A 17,853-nucleotide genomic window follows, 5' to 3' on the forward strand; every position below is an offset into this window, starting at 1 on the left:
GAAATAAGTGTGCCAACTTTCATTAAGATATCTTAATTTTTACTCAAGTTATCGCTTGCAAGGACAGACGGACAGACGGACAGACGGACGGACAGACATCCGGATTTCAAATCTACTCGTCATCCTGATCATTTATGTATATATAACCCCATATCTAACTCTTATATTTCTTGGTGACACAAACAACCGTTATGTGAACAAAACTATGATACTCTGTGCAACAGGTTGCGAGAGTATAAAAAGGTCTTGGAAGTACAACTCGATACTTTTATCAACCATAAATGGACTGAACCTTTGATTAACTACTATTACTACATTTCTATTAAAATATTCCGTTATTAAAAATAAATTCGTGTCTCATTTGACAAAAAGAAAGAATAAAGAAACTATAAAGAAAACAAATGAATGTAATCTAATGGCACCACTTGCAAGTATATGGTAAAAAGAGCCATCAAGGATAGTAAATATAAATCAGCACACTTACACACACACATGCACATTTTTATTACATAAAATACAAAAACAAAGATAAAAAAAAAAAACAAAAAAGAGAGCGAGAACAACTTTGCAACTACGCCAATTTTACAAACCCCAAAACGCTGTAACTTTACTAGCCGCGGACGCATTGGGCGAAATATGGCAATCCATAAAGTGTCAACAAACCACATACGCCACACACACACACTTACAAGGGCCGCCAAATGTGTATGAGCATATGTATAAATTCATGATGCCAGTATAGTATTTGACAGCACTTTTATTAAAAGCGCTTACACACACAAGCAGACACATACGATAGCCATACTGTAGGGGTGTGTGTGTGTTGAAGTGTATATCAGTGTGTTGGTGCGTTTTAAAAGTCCCATAAAGCTCACCACTCAACAGCGTTGTAACCGAAAATCTGTTTGCTTTCATATTTTGTTTTTATACCCGCGTGCAAGGTGCTGCATATAAGGTATTTTAATTTTGCTAGTTCTATATCAATCAGTAGTTTTCGGAAAATTATTGGAATCACGTGAATAAAGAACAAAAAAGTAAGCTGCCTCCTGTAAAAAAATATTAAAATTTTAAGAAATTGTTAAATATAGAAACGATGGTGAAAGGATGTTAATAGCTTAAAGTTTAAAAAAAATTTAAAAGGGTTGCCACCTATTCAAAATTTTCAAGTACTTATTTATTTATGAAATGGTTCAAGTTTATTAATGAACTGTTTAAAATAAAGAAGTCTACAATATATTGAAAAGAAAAATTTAAGGGAGTTGCCACCTTTTTAAAAATGTTAAGTACTAATTTATTTATGCTAGGCTAAAGATATGATTAAATTAAAAAACACCACAATATGGTTGAAAAAAAATTAAGTAGCGTTGCCACCTATTCAAAAATTTCCAACACTTATTTATTTTTGTTAAGCTAAAGAAAGATGTTCATAGTTAAAAATATCTTTTTAAGGGTACAATATGGGTTGAAAAAGAAATTTTGGGGACGTTGCCACCTATTTAAAATTTTCGAATACGTATTTATTTTTATTAAGCTAAAGAACGATTTTCATAGTTATAAATATCTTATAAAGGGGGTTGCCATATGTTTTAAAAATTTAAGCAAAAGCAATTTAAATACTTAAATACAGTGAAAATCTAGGAGGCTTGCCACCGGCTTTGATGGAATAAATAAATTTATTTTAATGGAAAGGAAACCCCCTTCTCTGGTTGGATACGGTTTTAAAGAGGCGTAGTAAAAGCGATTTTCATTACCTAATTAGCCTAGGTGATATCTGAGGCATACATTTCCTCAAATCTAACGGTACTGAGGTTAGGCGTCAATGATCCACAGCCAGACCCTGACATACAAAGGTAATTTAAGAAAACAGACCAAATCTAAACATTTTTCCGGCCGGACATAGCTCTCCTTACTTATTGTTATGCTTATTTTTGTTATTCTAAAATCTTGTTGTTGTTGTTGTATTTATGTTTTACGCAGCTTTTCAGTGTTCGGCGCGACACTGACACTCTAGCCATACACCCAAAATGCGGTGCTGCATCAAAAATTGCTGTTTTTGTTGGTGGTACTTGATACACGAATGCCGGCAGTATTGTTGTTGTTGGCATATTACTTTTGCCCGGCGCTGCCATGACACTCTTCTAAATTACAGCATCAACTAGAATGCCGCCAATGAAACGAATTGGCAGCGTAGATCTCACGGCGCAGCGGTGTAGGTAGTTTACAAAGCCGCCGGACGCCACGCAACCAATGTGCCTTAAGTACCCTCATACACCTAGGTCCAATACAACTATATGTATGTGTGTGTGTGTGTGTCGCATGGCCGCATGTGCCACACGCAGCAAATGGGCGGGTGTAGTTCTGTGGCCTTGATTGCTGACATATGTGGCTTTGGCACGGCATTCTCTGCCCAGCCGCGAATAAGCCCTTTCGTGCGTCCACCGAAAAAGGTGTGTGCAGCATTTTCATTTACAAATGTTTATTTTTATTTTTGTTGTGAGATAGCTAGCGCAACGCGCTTCGTCGATAAAATAAACATTTTTCGCCAAGTCACATGAATATTTTACGCGCACAAATGCACTCGACTTTTCGGTTTAGGTGTTAATAAAAAATCGCATTTTATTTCTGCTGGTTTGGCAGCGTTCACACGCTCGTGTATATACATATGTATATGTGTGAGTGTGGGTGTGTGTTGTGTTTTTATTTATTTACGTGCCGGCTGCTAGCATTCCGCTTGATGAATTGCCAAAGGGAAACCAGTGAGGCACTTAGGCAATATTTTAGCGGAAAACTCGTTATGTTTATTTGAAAGGCATATGAGCTGTCATAAACGCAGTGTCATATTCGCCTCTTTCGAAATATTTAAATGAATAAAAATTGGCAGCAGTTATATGGCGCTAAGAAATTGCTATCGAATACGATTGAATGGTTTTAAAAAGAATCTTAAAAATGTATTCAATCCAAATGGCATATAAAATAAGGATTCAACAATATTTTTTGCTTGAGTAGGCCTTGAAGTTTAATGATGAAAGCTTCTGCACCCCAATATGTCGAACTATCGGAGCTCGTCGGTCTTGTAGCAAGAAACAGGTTCCATAAAATTTAAGTATTCCCAGTGAGGCTCGTGTGATGGCGAAGAGACAAGAGAAAGTAGCCCCACAGAAAATAGTTTAACGACGTCAAATCGCACTATCGAGACGGCCAATTGACTGCGCCATTTCGTGAGGTTACACGTTCAACAAACTTGGTGTTCAATGAATCGATTGTGACATTTTGCTGTGGGACTTGTGGCGCCATCCTGTTTGAACCACATATTTTCCAAGTCCACATTACCCCATTCGGGCCAAAAATATTATCATTGAGCGGTAAAGTTTCCCATTCACAGTAACGTGTTCTTGATCATCAGTGGATGATATAACTTTCCATAATGCAAAGGCAAACCTTACTAAAGAGAAAAGTCAAAATAGCGGGAAAAATATGGTTATCGATAAGTTGGTTGTTCCAGGATTACACACAGAGAATATTATGGTAAGAAATAGTATACTTGGCATATCCAAAAGAATTTTGAAAGCATTGATTAACACCAACGACATTCAAAAGAAAAAGAAGGCACCTGATATAAAAAGAAAACCATTTGACATTGGAGACATTTCTATAGTGGATATCTTAAGGAACTCAAAATATAAGAAACCTTCTTAGCTCACATTTAACCAAAATGAAAGCATTGAAAACTTACTTTATTGACGTCTACAGCCATGTGAATGGAAATGTATATATAGAGAGAATCCCTTATCCCTGATAGTCAGTTTTCAGAGATGTTTTCATATTCAGAAATATAAATTTATGACTCCGAACTACCTCGAAAAAAGAAATCACCTTTTTCGAAAAATAAGCGAACATCCAATAGCCACGCTGCTGTTGATAGGCAAACGATACTAAAGGTGTAGTGAGACGAAAGCTAAGTTCGACAACAAAAAAGAGGAGACCAAATGCGATAATGCAAGTACTCTTAGTGCTGTCTAACTAAATTTATAGTTTTAGTAATTAATAATAATTATTAAAGCTTTGAAGGTTTTAACTCTAGGACATTTACTCTAATACATAAAAAAGTTTCAAAAAAGTCCCCACTATATTACTGGATCTGAGTGTTTCTTTAAGGCAACGGTGTAAGCGAAAAAAGAGTTTCATGGATACTTCAAAAGCGCCAAAGTCATTGTCTACACTTTTTGCTATTGCGCACATACTCAACTCTCCACATGCAGCTCAGAACAAAGACAACCGATAAAGGATGCAGCATAACTTCTGCGCTCGCTTAATCTTCTCACCCGCAGCACTTCAAAATCATGTGCATGCAATTATACTTTTTTTTTTTTGCATTACTCAGAGCACTAAAAATGACAGCCACTTTGAGCACAAAAGCTGGACACGATTAAATTATTAGATTTTCTTGTTAGAACAAAACTTTGTCGGGATATCCTTTATAGCGCTTTTCTTCAGCTTTTACTTGAGCTGCTACGTTGCATATCCTAAATGCATTACTTAATAATAAAATATGAATGGTCCTTAGAAAAATGTTGTAGACAAGACACAATGCATGTCTTTCTCTTGCAGTTTTTGTATTTGTTCAAAGGGGAAACTTAAATAAATCAGTGAATAAAGGAGTGGCTTGATAAAAGCAAGTGAAGGGGTCTCTAACGCTGAATAATGGTTTCTGGTTGTAGCCGCTTTGAAGTTTTTAATGATGATTTCCTTCACTTTTCTAATTATTAATTGCGGTATGAAGGCATATATATATGTACATACCCAGATTCACATATTATGTAATAGTTTAATACACTAAAATAACTATATATGTAAATAAAGCTCTCGTGGAAGTTAAAAACTGTTATGTAGATCCCACTAGTTGATCTTGTTCATAAATTTCATTAAGAAAAAATCTTTTTAGCTCTCCATAGAAGCATACATTCTAAACTAAATCAACGGCTATTGTGCTATCTCGACAGTCACGATACTCCCAGTTATGTGCTCACCAAAATATACGACAATATATCCACATCTGGAAGATCTTATATCCGTTGATTCATAATAAACATTAGATAACCTTCGTCTCAGTTTCATCAGTAGATATTACAATCTTCATCAACTCAACAGCATTTTCAAAGGAAAGGTTAAGTTCGGGGGCAACCGAACATTTTACTCTCGCAATTTATTCATATAGTTTTATTAAGATAACACACAATATAACCCATATATTTAATATAAAGTCCAATAGAATAACGAAAATCATCATATATAGTATATGAGGACTGAGGTAATTCCTGAACCGATTTCTCTCATTTTCACCACCAATGTACACTATATCCAACATTAAATGCTCACATAATTTTGCTAAGATATCTCACGTACTAACCGATATATTCGGTATAAAGCCCACCGGAAGTTTGAATATCCGAATATAAGGTATATGTGAGCTAGGGGAAGTTATGGTCCGATTTGAACCCATTTTGGTACAGAGACACATTATTACAAGAAAAAGATTCCTTCTGAATTACAAAAAAAATCGGAAAGATTTACCGATATTTTCAGTGAAAAATTACGCTTAGACATTGAGTACTTCATGTTCGATATCCGGGGTCTTGAAAAGTTATAGTCTGATCTCAACAATTTTTCCACAATAAGGGAAATGACTCCAGAAAGTTTGGTTTATATAGCCTTACTGGTTTACGAGATATATACAAAAAACCTATTTGGGGGCGGGACCACGCCCACTTCTTCATAAAGAACCTAGGTAGCAATCAAGATTAATCAAGGAAAATTAATTGGTCAAAACTTGTATTGTCTTAGAAAAAAATTATCTTCGAAAATTAGCAAAAATATTTTACAGTGCTCCTATCGTACATCTCCTTTGTAACCGTTGTAAAAAACTGCAATTTTACAATGATTTTCCCTTAGAACCACAAAAATTGCTCCAAGCTTCACCGCCAAAAGCACAGTAATTACTTCCTTTTCACCACTAGTACAGGAAAAAACCGAAAAAAGATTCTGCACCACTTTCATTACGAAATGCTGTGACTTTTGACTTTCCAAAAGCACCAAATGAGCAAAAAATTGCGAAACTTTATTGTCAACGCATTGAATGCACTTCAGCGGGCCACAACGAGCGATTTCGCAAACTAACTTAAGTATAGTATTGTCATGCACATTACGCATTAGCACTGTGTGTGTGTGAGTGTGTTTGTGAGTGGATTTTTCTCTTTAACCGCAATTAATTTATGCGAACTCTCACCACAATGCCGTTGGCCTAAGAAAGCAATCGAAAAAATCACAAAAGCCATGGCTTGCGAAGAATAACGCAGAAAAAAAGAAGAGAAAAAAACGCAACAATAACAAATGCATAATGACAAACAATGAGAAAAGATCGGAAAGTTTAACTTTTGGTTCCTTGCATGCTTGAAAAAGTTTAATTTCGAAATTTCATACTAAATTAAAAACCAAAAAAATAACAATAACAAATAGTGTGTAGCGAGTTGAAGTGGTTGCTTGTAGCCGGTTAAGCCAAGGCCGGCAATTTGCTGGTGGCAATGAGCAAAAGAGTTAGTGGACCGCTACAAATTAGTGGTTTTTGCCCCCCAGTACGGTTTTGGTTTTGGTTTTAGTGTGGTTTGCATGGTAAAGCGATTTTTGTTTACTTTTAATTTGCCAGTAAAGGTTTTCGGGCGATTTCAATTTTTTCCAATGTTATGTGGAAAGAAACTGGGATTAATGTTGTAGCGTATGGATTTGTGGATTTTTTCTGTTGGAAATACTAGTTTCTGGCTCCATAGGAATTATGTGCGAAATAAATTCATTTAAATTAGTCGAGTTTTAAACCAACGACCCAATCAATGTTAAAGAAGCCCTGTACCCACTTAGCCATAAAGCTGAAAGGTATCAATTTTGGAAAATTGTCGGTTTAAAGTTTTGAATTTCTTTACTAATGGTTTGCATACCAAGTCTAGAGAGGCGATATAAATTTCATTAATTGTAATCTGTAGTCGTTACTAAGAATATTGCTTAATTTTATTCAAAGTTCTTCCCAGGAATCTTAATCAAATATAAATGAGTTTTATATTATATATCAGACCTCGTTTCAATTTTTGAGGTACTAAAAACCTTTTTCGATTAATAGAGTTTTGGTTCTTGGAAGAAAACATTATATAGTTAGTCATAAAAGATATTCAATGAATTCAACTGATATTCTCCAATGTGATCTCTTAGCACGGCTGTTACATAACGTTACCTAGAGCAGTTCAGGCACTGCACTTGTCACCAAGATGAGGAATCTAAGAAGTAAAGAGATTGAAGGTTGAAATTAACTGCTTTCAATCCATAGTAATTCTCAGATATCAAAAAGGGATTATCACTAGAACAAAGGATATCGGTAAATAACTTTTTGGGTAAAAAGCTTATAAATAAAACTTAATTTTGGTTGTTCCCTTCCGCTTTTTTGCTCTTTATTCAACGATTTATAAAAAATGTTACAGTGATCGGATTTAGTTCAAATATGCTCCGTTTTGTTCGATAATATGTTTCCATCAAGACGGCAACTTCATAATACCACCCTCCCCTCGTAGAAGCCACCCTCCTTATTTGCAAAGAACTCGGACAGCCACTTTTTACAAGCCTCTTTTGAGTTCAACTTTACATCACCAAGGGCGCTATGGATAGGAACAGGTGGTAATCGCTTAGCGCTATGTCCGGGCTATATGGTGGATGCGATAAAACCTCCCATCCGAGCTCCCGTGGCTTCTGACGAGTCATCAACGAAGTGTGTGGTCTGGCGTTGTCCTGGTGGAACACTACACTCTTCCTGTTGGCCGATTCTGGACGCTTCTGGTCGATCGTCTGATTCAAGCGATCCAGTTGTTCGCAGTAGATGGTAGAATTAAGTGTCTGGCCATATGGGAGTAGCTCATAATGGATGATTCCCTTCCAATCCCACCAAACACACAGCAAAACCTCCCTGGCCGTCAATCACGAATTGGCCATTGTTTGGGACGATTCACCGGGCTTCGACCACGTCCGTTTTCGCTTGATATTGTTGTATGTGATCCATTTTTCGTCGCCAGTCACCATCCGCTTCAAAATAGGTCGACTTCGTTCCGTTTCAGCAGCATATTGCAGTCGTCGATTCGGTCCAGAAGGTTTTTTTTTTGCGTCAAATCATGCGGCACCCAAACATTAAGCTTTTTAGTGTATCCAGCCTTCTGCAGATGGTTTGAAATAGTTTGGTGATTCCCATCTCCTGGGCGATGTCACGAGATGCCACATACCGGTCTAACTCGATGTTTTCCATGATTTGATCGGTATTCGTCGTCACAGGTCTTACGAGAGTATTATAGTATAGTATTGCCAAGGGAAATAATACTCTAATATATCCGAACTTAAAAAGCAGCAAGTGACTTTAGAGAGACCCATCAAATAGCTTATAAGCTGCTCAACTCCCTAGAAAAAAGTTTCAGGAGAATTATGACTATAATTAATTAAGGGGAATACGTAAGATACGAGCTGAGAAACAACAACTCTTGGTAGAAAGGGACAAAAGAGCGACCCCTTAACATTGGAAACACCGAATAAAAATCTCTTCTGTGTTTGTAAGTTATCTTATTTGTCAAAAGGCGTGAATTCAATTACAGCATTTATGAACGGATTGTACACAGCTTATATAATACAGTACAACAAAATCATATGCAAATATATTTAGTCAAATTAGCCGCATACTTTGCGCATTTGTTTAGCTCATTTATCTTGCTCAACATAAGTCGCGCCTGCAACACACAAAAACGGGATTGAGTATTGACGAAGTAAACAGACACTTTTATCACTTTCACAAACACATACACACACAAATACATATGTGAAAGCATTCCAACAAGTGTGAATACAAATTTATACAACATTCAATATTTATTTGTTTAACAAACACAGGCCTACAAGAGCTTTCATATGAGTGTGTATGTGGGTGTGCGGGCATTCCAATTGATGTGCTTTGATTTTTAACGCCTGCAACGGAATCACGTAGAGAAATGCCTATTTATTACAGTCGAACGGAAGCGATTTCAACAAAATCATTTTGCGGCTCAACAACACGAGCGTTGTAAATAGATATGCGGTTGCCGCACCTAACCGGCGCTGCGGTACGCCATAAACGCCATTATACTCTGTACTCGTATGGGCGATGAAGGTTTAGGTTAGACAGCGTTCATGTGCATTTTTCTGCTAACAAAGTAAAGGGAGAAGAGTGTGTGGCTGCTGGCATAAAAGGATAAATATATCAGCCTATATACATCTATGTATTTGTAAGGCCGTTAGCGTGATTGGCAGCATTCAAAGCGATGAGTTTTTATTTAATGTTAGTGAGTGTAAATCTAGTGTGAATTGAGTGACGGCTAAAAAAAAAATCTACAAATATGTAATGACGTAGGCAGTTTACTTTGTGCAAATACTTTTCTTACTTTTTATTATATTGCGGTCTATTTTGATTCATATGCGCTATTGGCTTGTTTACTTTATTTTTTCGCATAAATATAGTCGACTTTAAAGGCACTCGAGTATTAAGTAAACATTTATGGAAGAACCACTGAAAGGTTGAGTATATGTGAAAGCTCTTATGTTTTAACCTACTTCCTATAATATCGGCAGCATATGATATCTCATAGAAAACCCGAAACTAGTTATACTAAATTATAAGACGGATGCGTTTCACCTCATCTTTATTCGGTATCTATAAGGTCTGTTATAATGTTAACAAGTAAGGATGTGCTAAGTTAGGGTGTAACCGTACATTTTATACTATCGCAATTTGAAATTCAAAGAGGAAAGATTTCCAGGTAAAATGAAACTTTATTATAACCTTGGTCTAGACCATATTTACTACAACTTTGCTTCCGCCGTTTTTGTTGAAAATTTAAGGCTTTTTTTGTATAAAAACGGTTACAAAAATCTTATTCAAAATATTTGCCGTCGCTAGCTACTACTTTTGACCATTCTTTCTGGCAGCATGCGTATTCCGTGTAAATGTAAAGAAATTAGGCTCAAAAAGTGACATTTTCAGATGAGAATAAGTTTGGGATGCAAACAGATCTCTACAAATATTTTCTTGGATTAATGTTGACACAAGATCGATATAAAACGATTTAATCAATTTAATCGACCAGTGCTTGACCCTAGAGACATCTATTGGAAAACGGCGGAAGCAAAGTTGTAGACCAATAACACACAATTCGTCCCGTATATTCGCCATAAAGTCCACTAGAATTACGGTAATCATTATATATAGTATATGAGAGCCGAAATAATTCCTGGACCCATTTCACTCTTTCTCCTCGCCAAAATACATTAGATCCAAAACAATACATTAACCAATTTGGGTAAGATGTCCCACATATTAACCGATCTTTCCGGTATAGAGTCCACCGGATGTTTGAAACCCCTAATATTAGGCATTGGGAGCTAGGGGAATTAATGACCCGATTTTATCATAACAGGACACATTATTATCAGGAAAATTTGCCCCCTGAATTTCTTTAGCATATCTGTGAGACTTATTGATATTTTCGGTAAAAAAATTAGTCACAGATCCTGTGGACCTGGTGTTCGATATCTATAACCTTGACAAGTTATAGTTCGATTTTGAAAATTTCTAATATCGAAGGCGCTATTGACCCCTACTTTTTAAGATAAATCTAACGTTTTCATATAAGGTTTTAGTTTTACGTAATAGAAAATTAAATATTTGTCACATAAAATTAACAGTAGGCCGCGGTAAGCTTAGCCATTTCCTTCTGAGGTACTTTGATCTTAAAAAAAAAATAATACTTTGCTATCATTAATAGTTAAAGTAAAGTTGGTACTCCATACCAGAAAATGTTTTGCATTTCGACCTGTTCTGTTTCTGTGTAAGGGGTTAGGTGGGTTTCGATGCTAAAAATAATGGTATTTTTACAATTTTGTTTTAATATAAACAGTCAAATATTTTATTTAAAAATTCCCAAAACTCTCCCGTTGTCTGCTTTACAGGCTTCGAAAAATCGATTTTTTTGTTTTGTTTTAAATCTCTTCCAAAACTATCCAAGAATATGTCTTTAAAATTCCAGAGGCCAATTCGACATATTTTCGAAGCTAGAGCAGTTTTAGTGGCCGAGCGAAGAGCAGGTGCGAATGCTCACCGAAAACTTTAAAGCGCGTTTTCTCTAGTTTTCATTTTCACATAGAAAACGGTGCCGGCGATAGCAAAAAAAATATATGTCCGATCGAAAAAAACCAAAGTGATCTAGTTTCAGTATTAAATTATCTTCTATTTGAACTAAAAAAGTTGGACAATAGTATTATTTAAACTACCTGTTCTGCAACTTAAAGTAAATTAAAAAAAAACGATTTTGTTTTTTCAAACTACGAAAAAAATTGGAATTTTATAACTTCTTCGGTATTTTTTTAGTTCATAAAGAAAAGAAACTTATAAAAATTAAAAAAAAAATTGGTTCGACTGTTTCAGATGCATCGCACGACCTCCATCACCGGCACCGATTTACAAGTGCAGACTCCAGGCGCTCCAGAAAAATTTTGAAAAAATTTCAATATTTTTTAATAATAAATATTTTTTTTAAGCCTTAAATATAGTACACTATCGTCTTAAAATTCCGTTTACAGCAATCATTTCCTTCCCTTTCAAAAAAATTTGCTAAAAAAAACTTTTTTTTCGGCTTCTAAAGCAGACTACTGCCTTAATAAGCCATTAAATTTTGTTTCAAATTTTGAAATTTTGAAACCCACCTAACCCCTTAATCTGTTTATAATGGTAGCTTTTATATATACATACTGAAGATTACAATTTTTTTCGAAAGGGATGAGAAAACATACGTAATCAAGAAGATTTAGATTTTAGCTATATGAGAACTTAATATGCTGGCTCACATCTTAACCACTACTCCACAAATGTCTACTAGATTCACTACATTTATTTATTTCCGCCTATTATGCTCTCAAGAATTATGTTTTCTGCAAAATTTTACTTTACAACTTTTCAATAATTCACAGTTATGATAAAAGTGAAAAGTGTGCATATCTATAACGGAGAGCAATCCCTTTTTAAATATGCAACATTGATAAGAAGACGAGTACAAAACTTGTGTAGAAAAAAATAATAACAACAACAACAATACTTTTCTTTGAATACTGCTTGGATACTGCTTGAGCAACTGTCAGCTAAAGCGTCTACTTCACTTCTGCTTTACACAGACGCGTTGAATTATGAATGAGCAAACATTAGACACACACACGTACGCACACATATATGTATATATGTACACTGACTGACTGGCTTGCAAGTAAAAGCATTGGCGACAAAGTGGCAGTCAATTGGTCACTTGTGCACTTAACTGACAATAAAGCAAATTTGCATATGCACAAGCGAAACTAACGGGAGATATATCATATACTATATATGTATATATTAGATATGTATGTGTGTATTAGCAAAGAGAGTGTTTGTGTGTGTGTGTGTGTGTTAGACGCTTGTTGTTGGCCCTTAACTCTCACGCGCTGTGCCCGAGATAAGAAGCAAAGTTGAAAGTTTGCAGCTCAACTAACCGTACAACAACTACAAAAAGTTTTTTTGTTGTTTTTTTTGTTTTTGTTATTTTATTTTCAGTTTTTTTTGGTATTCTTGCTATTCAAAAGTTACTAGTTGGCAAATGTTTAGAATTTCATGATTGTCGTTGTGACAATGAAAAAGTTTTATGAAATTTTAAGTGCACGCACACTCACAGCCACTCAAAAACAACAACGGCACACACATGTGTACCGTTATCAAAGTTTGTTTTTTGGTAAATATCATATCCTTCAAATATTCCATGCCTTTGCTCATAGTTTGGCAAGTGTTTAGCGCTTGCTTTGCGTGTGAAGGGGTTCGAAGGTGGTGCGTATTCTCCCCATTTGGTTGACAACAATAAAGTGGCATGAATTATTTGTGCACAACCTAATCATATTTTAAACGCTTTTATCAGCACTCAGCGTAAACACTTTTCATACTTTGACAGTTGTAAAGTGACGCTAAATGTGCTCGCAGCGCAATTAAGTATTAAAAATTTATTTTTTTTTATTTTTTTAGAAAATATTTTTTATTATTTGCTGCAAGCTATAAAGCAGCTTGTCACTTTGCCGTAAGTATTTATGAACTACTCACCGTTTTATATGCGTCATTTAACTTGCACTTACTCAAAGTGATCTCACAGTGAACACACAGCTTGAAACATATCAATATCAATACCGTTACATTATTGATGAGAGCTGATTGCGCACTTCAATTTACCGATTTCCAATTTAAAAGCAAAGGATAGGCGCAACCTTTCAACCATATCCTGCCGCTTCGCTGCAAGTATAACGGTTATCTAAAGAAAAAGCAAAAACAACAAAAAGCACACACTTTAAATTGAAGTGAATCAAGCGTGTCACAACAGCTGGCGATTTTCGCACAATTAACATTTTTCTCTTTTGGCAATAAAAACAACAACAACAGCAAAGCAAGGTTTTGCTGAAAACTAAAATAACAAAACAACCTTACAATCAGCAACAATAACAAAAACAATGAAACGGTGAGCAGCAACACAAAAATTGGTTAAAAAAACAGCCAGCGCGTATAAATTGTTGTTGCACTTGTTGCTGCTTCATATTGCTTATTTATGTATTTATATATGCGCCATAAATCTGAAATTCATATTCATGCGCAAGAAAAGCATACATACGTCGACGCAATAACAACACAACCATGCAATTTGTGCTAAAATAATAATAATAATAATAACGCATAAATGTGTGTGGCGTATTATCAACAGCGGTTTCTGTAACGCGGTGTCTTGCAGTTGGAGTTGTCTGCGGTATAATATTTTTTTATTTAAATGATTCCAAATTCACGTAACAGATTATTTGTCTCACGATTTTTTTCTATCTAAATACAATTATTTTCAAATTTCACACAGTCCTTAAAAGGCATAAAAATTGCCAAGATCAACAAAGAAATGTCTTAACTACAACATTAAAGAGAAAGCTTAAGTAGATAATGATTTTTTTAATAGCGTCGCGTGTGTTTTGCAAAAGTTAAAATTGAAGTTAATATCGCTGCGAAATGTGTAAAGGAATAGCATTGCATGTAATTAAATGGGTTGGAGGTTACTCATACGCCATGACAACCCTGTTGGCAAGCGCTTAGCTGCTAGTGTTGGGATTAAACTTGAGTTTATTTTTGTTTTAGTTTTACTATAAAAATAACAAATTATGAAGACATTTAGCGTGACAATAAACAGGTTTTTTGTATGTATCTAAAGTGCTGTACTAGATTTTATAGCATACCTTAAGGCGCAATATTACATTTGCTGGTAATTTCTTGCATTATGCAGTAATATGAGTTTTTTGATGTTTGGTAACGAACCTAGAATACGATCATGACTATCATGCGATGATTTGATCGTTCTATTCACAACTGGGATGGAATTTTACATCATAAAATATTTGTTAAAGGTATGACCCAGAGATGGGTTCAAAAAAATTTTTTTTTTTTTTGTTTTGTTTTAATCGTAAATTGCTTTCTTAACATGTCTAGAATACGGTAGTAAAGTAATTTATTATTCGAAAGCGTTTTAAAGAAACAGCACTTCGAAGAAGGAGCTGTCCGAAGAGCTCAGTTGGCAGCTGGAAACTTTTTTTTTATCAAAACTGGGGTTCTTCCATCGTATCTCAAAAACGACTAAAATGGAATGACTTGAATTTGTTGGATGCACTCAGCACATGTTAACGCGTAGAACGCTCTATTATTATTTAAAAATTCCAAAAACTTCGATTTTTTTATAGTAAAAAACTAAAAAAAGGCACAAATTCGCAATTTTTTTTCAAATTTCTACAAAAACTCCAATTTTTAGTATATTCACTTGATCGTAGTGCGTTCCATGCATTTAAGCTTACAAATTTAAGCGTCATTTAATTTTTTGTTTCCGTTTAGCCACTCAGCTGGAATCTTGGAGGAAGTGCGAGCCAATTTTTTCGAGGCAGTGGTGTACAGAACGCTGTAACCCATGTTCTACACAATAATTTTAGCTGAAAATGTATACTTATGCTGTCGAAATATATGTTAATAAATGATAATAAACTTAAGGCTCTATCTACTTACTGGTCGTAAAAAAAAAATTCGAAAAATAATCATCAAAAAATGGGCCGTCACATGTGATGACCTCCTTAAGGAAACTAAAAAATATCTAAGGTCGGATACTTATTTCTATTGATTATAGTAATAGTTACATTGATTCCTATTTATTTTATAAATTAAAAAATATTTTCCTGCTAATGAAAATTTTACGATTTTCACACTTATGAAGTACTTCTGAGTTCCCGATCTATATGTAAAAAACCACAAAACATTTTCTTCTTGTTTTGTTTATACAAACGCACTTGTGCCAACAAAGAAGGACATTTTTCCATAGTCCCCTCAAGCTATGCAACGTTATCCGCGTACAAATAGCAGCAAAATAGAAATTTGTATTTTCATAAACACTAAAATTTGTTCCCCAGCAGTGAGGGTTAGAAAAATGTAAAAATAAAAAATGCAAAAAATATCCAAAGAATAGCAATAGCAAAATGAATATCAATTTCCAATAACGACGTTGGAATAAATTGCTTACATCGACACGAGCACAACGCTTGCAAATGGTGGAAAAACAGTTGTGGGCGCGACGCAAGCGATTGCAACTGGCGACAAAGCATCAAACAGCTATGCGGGCTAACGAGTTATGCACTCATGTGTGTGTGTGGAGGTTTGTGTGCCAGATAAACATATGTGCAGGTATTCGCAAGCAGCACCGTTTGTACTACAAAATGCCGGCGGCGAGATTGCTTGAGAACCAGCACAGCAGATCTATGCACAACATAACTAACGCGCACCGCTCGACCCAACGGCAGTTGTCGTCTGTGTGTGTTTTTTAAGCGGTGCAAAATGGAAATTGTTTTTTGCGTTAAAATTCATTGATCTATGCGGTATTTTTCTTTGCTCTATTGCTCGCTGTTTGTTTAAAATTCTTTTTGCGTTGATATTTTTTCTGCCACTATTTTCATTGTGCTACAACGTTTGCTGCTTGGAAATTGTAATGAATGCCCGCGGTGTGGAATTTTTCCAAGTATTTTTTTTCATTCACTTTACAAGGATATGAATTTCTGCAGCGTAAAATAATTATTCCGCTCGTTTTGCGTTGTTTTATTTTTGCGCGAGAAAAACTATTTTGCTACCGATCGAATTATGCGCTTATACAGTTATATGATGCTTGTATTTTATATGTATATATGTATTATGTACAGTGGTGGCGCTAGATGTTATGGCAGTAATTTTCTTGAAGGTATTTCCTTTCAAAAATTTTCACATATTGACGCATTCGAAATATAGATATTAGAGATATAAGTATAGATTTCGAATATTTTTAGCCCCTTTGAATTAGAGTTATCATTGCCTCATCCAAAAAAGACACTTTATGAAAAGTGGGCGTGGTCGTACTAATTTACCATTCTCAAACTGTTTAAGAGAACACAGTAATGTCAATATTAGGAAATACATTTTATTCAAATCGGTCGTATAGTTTTCGAGATATGAGATTTCTTTTACATGTGGGCGGTGCCATGCCCATCATTAAATTTTTGCTTACCATATATTTTGGTTGATATGAACGTTACTCAACTTACTCTGTACACATTTTTAATAGTTCTGAACATAATTTTCATACACGAGATGGGCGTGGTTATTAAGGGGCTATACCAGTGTGGTATTTTCAAAAATCGATTTTTTTATTTTTTACTTATTCGATAGTTTATACTATCAAAAATATCCTGTGAAAGCGGTAGAAGAAATAACAGAAGGAAGCTGCACTCCGATTTTTTTTACAAAATGGAAAATGGGCTTGGGGTCGCCCACTTATGAGTCAAAAACCATATCTCAGGAACTACTCGAACGATTTCAATGAAATTCGATATATAATATTTTCTTGAAACTCTGATGACACGTGTGGAAAATGGATGAAATCGATTCACAACCACGACTACTTCCCCTATAACTCAATTTTGAATTCCATCACATTCCTTCACTTAATTACATATACATAAGAAACGAGTGAAGATAGTGGCATAACTTGTCGAAAATCGGACTATAACTTTTCAATACCCCGGATATCGATATGAAGAATTCAGTGCCTTAGGCCTAATTTTTCATGGGTTACACTGGTAAAGCCCCTTAAATGATTTCATGAAATACTAGAAAGAAATGTTTTCCCAAAGTTAGTAGCTAAAGCTTTAGAAGTTTCTCAGATACTCACATTAAATCTATTAAATAATGAGACCATGCCCACTTTTCAAAACTTTCGAAACCTTATATGTCCCTGCCAAACAGTAGCCGCAGTTAAATTTGATAACAACTCAATTTGCAGCTGAGTTTGAACATTTTAAGGTTTTTAGTATCAAACAAATTTCTGGGTGTGGCAATTATAAGGCCAATGTCTAATTACCAAGCCACCACTGTTTGTATCTGTTTCTTTGTGCACGTATAATTTCAATGATTTACACGCGGCATCAAATATATTTGCATTTTCAGGTATTGAATATTCAGCAGGAGTATATTTTTTTAATACTAGATTTTTATATAATCTACAATGTGTGTGTAGTTTTATATTTACTCGTGAAAAGATGAAATGATTATTTTTGCGCTACAAAGTATGCAACAATGCTGTTAATCGGGTTGTAAAACAGTTATTCCAAGCGAATAATGTAGTAATAATTACAGCAAAAATCATA

At 35.0% G+C, this 17,853-nt stretch overlaps 1 protein-coding gene across 2 annotated transcripts in view; it reads left to right on the forward strand.

Moving 5' to 3' along the window:
* Positions 1–17,853, forward strand: part of LOC105217212 (tubulin beta chain) — a 93,685-nt gene that overhangs the window by 41,492 nt on the left and 34,340 nt on the right. The window lies entirely within an intron of this gene.

This window comes from Zeugodacus cucurbitae, chromosome 2, assembly GCF_028554725.1.
Source record: "Zeugodacus cucurbitae isolate PBARC_wt_2022May chromosome 2, idZeuCucr1.2, whole genome shotgun sequence".
NCBI lineage: Eukaryota > Metazoa > Arthropoda > Insecta > Diptera > Tephritidae > Zeugodacus > Zeugodacus cucurbitae.